At 35.1% G+C, this 5,584-nt stretch overlaps 1 non-coding gene across 1 annotated transcript; it reads right to left on the minus strand.

Annotated features, from left to right (window-relative positions):
- Nucleotides 1-5,097: 5,097 nt before the first annotated feature.
- LOC124889056 lies at nucleotides 5,098-5,203 on the minus strand. Its single transcript, XR_007047673.1, has one exon. It is a non-coding gene; the product is annotated as a small nucleolar RNA R71 (small nucleolar RNA).
- Between the last annotated feature and the right edge of the window lie 381 nt (nucleotides 5,204-5,584).

Below are 5,584 nucleotides of genomic sequence, written 5' to 3' on the forward strand. Positions count from 1 at the left end.
GATATAGTAATCTTGAGCAAATAACTGTACTAACATCGGTTGTAATCAGGGTAGGTGAACCCTATGATTGTATTCCCCATGGATTATCAACATTGTAGGCTTATCATTATTTACTGAACCAACCGAACACTTTCCATGAAGAATCAATAAGTTATGTACCTTCTACAGTCTTTTGGACAAGCAGGAGGATTTCACCCTTTACCTTTTGAGTCTGCGATGATGCGTCACTAACCCTTATCTTGGACCCAGTTAACTATTACCTTTTGAGTGTCTAGTTATTAGATGAAACCTAACCATCTTACTAAGATAGAGCATAGAAGCGTGGATCGATAGTTAAACTCCAGATTACTATTGTCTTTATCTTTTCCTAGTCACTTCTCCTCTTTTGGAGTAAGCGAAAAATTCTAGGCCGGATCCTAATGTGTGCACCCATTAATAAAATGATTGTAACGAAGATAAAGCAACACATGCATAGGTATCAGTTCAATACAACGAAAGCACTTCCCCTACTTCATCAATCCATTGGGGTTTCCACAACTCGAGCTATGGTTTTAGCCGCTCATTCTTGTGAAGAAATTAATAACATTCATACTCGAAAACATTGAAATAATAATTATAAGAAGAAATAAAACCCACAATCATAGCTGAATTAATGAACCAAGTCAATACAAGAAAATCCTAAGATCAAAACTGGATCTTGGAATCAAAATTTGTTTGTGAATGTCAAAAATGTGTAACTCCAACTAAAAAGTACATAAAAGGAATTTATAGTACAAGAGAAAACCCTAAAACCAAATTCCAAATAAAATAGGAGAAAATTAGGATGGTGGCCACCTTCTCTCTGTACCTACGGTCTGGCGTCGGGCGCAGGTAGTACCTGTGGTCCTAACACTGTGTGCAAGTACCAGAAGCAAAAATCCTACAAGTTCAACTCTCAAGATTTAGGTCTTTTAGTACTTGCTTTTCCTACATGCGGTCCGTAGATCCTACTTGCGGCCACATGTTGACTTGGTAAGTGTCGGGATTCATCTTTTCAGCTCTACTTCAATTTTTAGATATTCTTTCATCACGAACAAGCTTTAAAACATCTTGAAAATACATAATTGCTCCAAACATAGCATTTTAACCTTTTTCACAAACTTATCATCAAAATATTATTTCCTATAAAACATAACCAAATCAGATCATATCTAACAAAATAGCCTTAGAAACTTGCCTCTATTCTTCATTTTAAGCATCAAAAGTGTTATATTTCTATTTCACAACAATGACTGGGAACCTAAATTCCTGCATGTTTTAAATAGGGACTTTTTGCTAATTTCTACCCTTTCTTAACCCAAACCCACGTCATTTTCCCTTCCAAAAAATCCATTATCAAGGATAAATATTACCCTAAACTTTTATAACATCATAAATCACTTCTCTTAGAAAAATAAAGTGATTCTCTTCTTCCTCAGAGCAAACTAGGCTTCCTCAAAAACAAGATCAACTTCCAGGATTTCTTCAAGGCTTCTACACTCCAATATGTGGAATTTTATTGGTGGGTAACTTCCACCCATTTAACCCCAAGAACTTTCTTATTTTACTATTGCATACCCTTTTTTTCTTTTTATTGGGTTCGAAGTCAAATATGAGATTGATCAACTTTATATTAGTTGTTGTGGTCATGAACCATGAATATATGCTTCCCCATGAGAATTGTGATTCCATATGTTTTATAATGTCACTTGTCCATAACATGATCATTTATTTAAATATTAAGTATTCTCTATGCTTTTCTATACCATGGTCACTTTATTCCTTATTATGTTCTGTTGCATTAGTCTGTGCTAGTGGGTTATGAACACCCGATACCTAGGATATTAAATATGCATTAGTAACATATTAATTATTTTAATCAAATTATGCATGCATTATATATTCATAACACCATGATTGAGCATATAAATTACCAGTTCACATCTCAGTTATAATTTAGTGTTAGTTTAGTTAGGATTAGTACTTAGCACTAAGCAAAGACAGGGATGAAGGATCACCTGCCAGTTGAGAACTAACAACTTTAGTAGAAGTCCCTAAGTTCCAAAACTACATTGCCACCATAGGTTATGAGGGTTCACCCACAAGTATAGGACTAACTCCCTAGTCCTTCGGGACATCAGTTTAGTGGACCAGCCAGTGTTGGTATCCTTGATAAGGTACTGACACCCTTCCAACTGGGGTCACAGGTGTGACCCCTGTTAGCTTAAATAAGGGCATGTCCATTGATGTTAGCTCCCCCAGTTATAGTTCAATAATAAGATTATGTTCAATTCTGGTTTGCATAACCATGTGTTAGTCTTGAGTTATTCAGTTATTCAGATGAAATACATACATTTATACTTAGTCTAGGATTTAATTTTCATGTTCGTACGTGCATGTTCAGCATATATGAATAAATCTTAGTTTCCCATCTTACATACTAGTACATTTAGGGAATTGATTACATACTGTCTTTTGCACTATACTGCCTTATAGCATAGGTTTCAACGTGCAGTTCCCAGCTCATACTTAGTTAGTTCTTGTGCCACTCAGCTGCAGCTTTGATGAGTCCTCATCAATTGAGGACTAGTTATTTTATTATTATTCATACCAGTATTATTTTACTTCACGTTATTTTAGTTAATCAGAGTTAGTTGGGTGATAACGCTCAACTTACACGTCAATTTAAGTGCAAAGAAATCATCATCAATATATTTACCCAACTTTTTAGTCAAGGTCGAATCCATAAGAAACAATGGGAGGGGCTAATAAATTTGCCCAGAATAATGGATACTTTCTAATTCAAACCTAGAATACAAAAGGATATAAATAGATGGTTTGGAAAATATCACAACTAATATTTCTTTTTGGGGTTTTCAAGTATTAATTCGAGGCTATGAATAATTTAAGTCTAATCAATTAGGCACGAATCTTGAGATTGTGCTTTCCTAGGGCCAACTTATGCATGGGTGTGTGGTGACTAGATGCAAATTCTAAATGTTGGTGATGTCACAGGATAGATTAAAAACCCTTGATGCTAGTTTGTAAACTAAACCTAAAGGGTGTCACTTGTTGACCCGTTTGAGTACCTAATGAGTGCTTCAATCAAAACCACCTAATACCTCAATTAGACACCCCTATTTCTAGGATGATTTCCTAAGTGTAGTCACTTCATAATCACCCATATGTCTAAGATAGAGAAAATTAGAAAACAAGACCCAATAATTATCTACTATTTCCTTGGTTCCCATGTAGCTCTTTCAAGGAAGATGAGGGTTCCTAAAGTTCACACAAACCCCTCTTTTAAGGATTATTTGAGCTTTCAAGAGATTGGGATTTTTATCCATCAAACCTATTTGGTTATTTGGGTATTTAGGGCTTTCACCCATAAATCCCAACCCTAGTTTATCCACTATCTCAAATTAAATAAAGGAAAAAAACAAAACCATACGACTCATCACCGACCATATTACTCATACCACCCAAGTCGTATCTATTCCAGAAGCCAATTAAACCCACCAACTAATACTGGTGAGCATATGACTAGCCCATACCAACTATACCCCACCATATGACAGGTATCCATAAGTCTTATGTTGCCCAGAAACAAAAAATTCAGGAAAATTTCTAAGGTTCCAAAACCTAGGGTGTTTCAAAAACTTAAGGATTACTCTCTTACTTTATTTTCTTTGAAGGAAATAAATGTCAATTTGGATAATTCTCTTTTACCTACTCTCATGAGTATCTAAACACTTAACTTGGGATTATGTTTGGATAGGGTGCAAATGTGTTTAAGTTTTGATTGTTAAATTCAAATTCTTAGTTGATGTGTGGGTTTCACTAAAACTTAATTGCTAATTAAAAATTATGGGTGAAAGCCCCAATTTTACTAAATCCCATATTAGCTTTGAAAGAGGGATGTGGATGACAAATATTAGTGAAAAATGAATTAGATGATTATCCTACTCGTTTAAATTATCTTAGAAATAAGAGTGGATGGTAAAATTGCTATGGTCTTGGGTATCTTCCTTGAAATAGAGATGCCCAATTGAGATTTTGGGTTGATTTGTTTGACACACCCTTGTGGTATTTGAAAGAATCCATGAGTGATATTTTTGGTGTTTGGTTGAAAAACTAACACCAAAGCCCCACACCGAAACTACCCACATATTCATTGACTAGAATTTAATATGACTCTCTTGTACCCATGCACTTTTTGCTTCTAACAAAACATGATCCCTAGACTATTCTCCGATTGGAATCTTATCTACAATTGGTGCTTTAAAGTAGTTGTTTAATTGAATTTTATCTAAACAAACTTTCAAACCATACCTTCTACCCCCTCCCCTATTTTAACTTATGCCTCTCTTTCTGCTTATATTAAGGGTAAAAACCTTAGTAGCTTCCAACACCCATAAGATTTGAATACTAATTACACTCCTTGTGGATTCAACCCTAACTCAAGTTGGGTTATTTTATTTGACAATGATAATCCTACACTAAGAAAATGGTATTGGTGAGCGTGATCAAAATGGCAATATTTTTGAGGAGTGAAACTTAGTTTTTGCTTGTGTGATGTTGATAGTGACTTTGGGTTCACCCGTGGTGTCGTTTTTCACTTTTGTTATTGTTGTTGATTTTTTATTAGTTGATTATTATTTTTTTCAAATAACCATGATTCAAAAAAGGATCATTCATGATCATCATATGAACATGTTGAAGTTATGGATTACCTTGGGGATGAGGATCATGCTAGTTCCATATGTATTCCCCCCTAACAAAGAAATGGGATATTTTATGTTACAAGTGTTATTATCCACTTGCTTTATATGAAAGGTTTGTTTGGGGGTCAACAACACGAAGATTCCAACCTCCATTTGAGGAATTTTATGGAAATATGCTCACCATTTAATATTTGTCATATCTCACAAGAATCCATACAGTTACACCTCTTCACGTTCTCTATAATAGGTTAGGCAATGTCGTGGTTGAGGTCTCTTCCTAATGGGTCCATAACATCATGGGTAAAACTTATTGATTCTTTCTTAGATCGTTATTTCCCACTAACAAGGATATTGCAATTGCATGATGAAATCACAAATTTTTGTCAACACAATGGAGAACTTTTGTATGAAGCATGGGGCAGATTTAAGGAGAAGCTTATGAAATGTCCAGAACATAAGGTACCAGAAAAAATACTCCTCCAAATATTCTATAAGGCATTGGACCAAGTCAACAAATCCATAGTAGACAATGCATCCGGAGAAGCCCTTATTAAACTGCCTTATGGAATTGCATCAAGTATGGTAGACCAAGTGGCTAGTCTAGCTAGGGGTTGGCATATAAATGATGTTGAGGTGGCCACGGGGGATCTCTTATCTTTCTTTGTGTGTCAAGATCAAAGAAAAAAAGAGGCAAGAGATTCAAATTTGGTCAAAGTGATGTCACACTTTGAACTTTGTACTAAATATATGATAGGTTCCTGCATTGAAAGATCAATGCTATAGATGCAAAGGATACTATGGTAGCTGAAGACGTAAAAGAGGAGTTACTTAATGACAATGTA

Source organism: Capsicum annuum, chromosome 11 (assembly GCF_002878395.1).
Source record: "Capsicum annuum cultivar UCD-10X-F1 chromosome 11, UCD10Xv1.1, whole genome shotgun sequence".
NCBI lineage: Eukaryota > Viridiplantae > Streptophyta > Magnoliopsida > Solanales > Solanaceae > Capsicum > Capsicum annuum.